Source organism: Rhincodon typus, unplaced genomic scaffold (assembly GCF_021869965.1).
Source record: "Rhincodon typus isolate 14 unplaced genomic scaffold, sRhiTyp1.1 hic_rhity00000837, whole genome shotgun sequence".
Classification (NCBI taxonomy): domain Eukaryota; kingdom Metazoa; phylum Chordata; class Chondrichthyes; order Orectolobiformes; family Rhincodontidae; genus Rhincodon; species Rhincodon typus.
In genome coordinates, this window is record NW_025966475.1 from 28,391 (window position 1) to 30,846 (window position 2,456).

The following is a 2,456-nucleotide window of genomic DNA, read 5'->3' on the forward strand; positions in this document are numbered from 1 at the left end:
CCCCCACCGCATCCCAAAACCAGCCTAGCTCGTCCCCGCCTCCCTAACCTGTTCTTCCTCCCACCTATCCCCTCCTCCCACCTCAAGCCGCACCCCCATTTCCTACCTACTAATCTCATCCCGCCCCCTTGACCTGTCCGTCCTCCCTGGACTGATCCATCTCCTCCCTTCCTCCCTACCTACACTCACCTTTACTGGCTCCATCCCCGCCTCTTTGACCTGTCTGTTTCCTCTCCACCTATCTTCTCCTCTATCCATCTTCTCTCCGCCTCCCCGTCTCTCCCTATTTATTTCGGAACCCCCTTCCCCTCCCCCATTTCTGATGAAGGGTCTAGGCCCGAAACGTCAGCCTTCCTGCTCCTATGATGCTGCTTGGCCAGCTGTGTTCATCCAGCTCTACACCTTGTTATCTCAGATTCTCCAGCATCTGCAGTTCCTACTATCTCTGAATCAATATTGAGTTTAACAGTTTCAGAGCACAGGCATCTCCTTCCTTGTGTATTAGCTACCCGCCACTACCGCAGGTCCTGTCCTGAAGTAGGCTGTTTTCCTACAGCCAACCCATTTTAAACTACTCATAGTCCCCATTAGCTACCCCTGGTTTACTATCAACAATCCCCTTGTCTGACATTTTTTTCTCTTTCTCTCTGTGGGCTCTGCCTCCACCTATCCATTCACTCCTTTCTACCCGTTAATCAGCGTAAATACTATGTTTCTCGACCTGCTTCTAGTTGTGAAGAAGGGTCACTGCACTTGAAACTCTGTTGTCACTCCACAGATGCTGCTGATCTGCTGCATTTTTCCAGCAATTTCTGTTTTTGATAATTCTGCTGTATAACAGACCTGCTTGTTCTTTGACTGCTTGTCCACGTTACATTAATAATCTATGATTGAATCAACGCTCTATTGGAAAGCTTTACAAGTTCGGTTTTTTGGCCTTTACAATGCAATTTGCCTAGCTCAGCAGCAAAAAAAAAGACATCTGGAAGCAGCAGATCATCTCGAGTCTTGGACTCATGGGAGATTTTTTAAAGTAGGGTGTGGTGCTGGGAGCCACTAAAGCTTTCCAGGCGCTGTACTGGTGGGTATGAATTTTTCAAACAAGCTTGAGCAAGTTAGACAGCCGTGCTTGGATTAATCATTCACTCTTTCAGTGAATTTACCTCCTGGCTGTGTTGATATGGGCTAATTGTTCTCCACTTCTCTCCCTCTTGTTTCTCGACCCATTGTTGGATCAACTCTGCAAACTGAGGCCCACTTTACAGTCACCTTCACGCTAAGTGCCAGCAGGAAATAAACAGGTTTTCCCCTGTATGGGAGTGCTGCCTATGATTACCAACTATCCACCTTGTTCATTTAAATGGCTGCTAGGAATCAATGAATGGCATCTCACAGTTTAAATGGCTATGAAATTTCTTTTAATAGCCATTGAGAGATTGAGGATGTATCTGTTAGTCTCCTGGGGTTAGCAACACTACTATTTAGAGCAGTGAGTTTTGTATTACATTGCTGTTTTAATGATCAGTAATCTACAATAGATGGGTGTTTAAATAATTAAATTTTGCCAATACTGTAGTATATGTCGTTAAAGTAGGGATCATGTTTTAGAATAGACTAAAACCCGCCTTTGCAATCTGTATGTTTCTAGCCCAGCGGGAAGAACATTGCTGAATTTAGTTCTGGGAGACATGTGGTATCTGTAACCATGTGAGAGTGGGAGAACAAGTGGGAAACATCAAGTAGTTCAGTTCAATGGAAGCATCAACAGAAAATTGCAAATGTTGCACCCTTGTGAAGAAGATAAGCCCAGTAACTGCAGGCGAGTCAGTTTAACCTTTGTGGTGGGAAATGATTATTCTAGACAAAGTATTGATTATTTGGGCAAACATAGATTAGATAGATAGAAAGCCAGCACAAAACTGTTTAGGGCAATTTGTGTTTAACTAACTTGCTTGAGCTTTTATCTGAAGTAGCAGGAGGTTGTTGGGGGTAATGCGGTCAATGGTGTACATGAACTTCCAAAAGGCATTTGATAAAGTGTCATACAACAAATTTGTTAGGGAAATTACAGCTCACAAAATTAAACAGACAGTAGCAACATGGATACAAAATTGGTTCAGTGACAGGGAATACAGTATATGAGAACGGTTGTTTTCATTTTGACTGGAGCAATGTTGATAGTGAACTTTCTCAAGGGTCATTGTTCATATTCCTAATGTTCCATATATATTAATGTTTTTTCATGGTATGTGGGCATCGTTGATTAAGTCAGTCTGGAGTCCTTGAGGTGTAGGGATACCCACTGTGCTGTGGGAAGGCAGTTAAAGATTTTGACCCAGTGACAACAAGGAAAGGCTGAAGGTGGTGGATGTGATGCCGATCAAGTGGGCTGCCTTATCCTTTATGGTGTCAAACTTATTGAGTGTTGCAGTTTTACACAGCACCTTCATAAATCT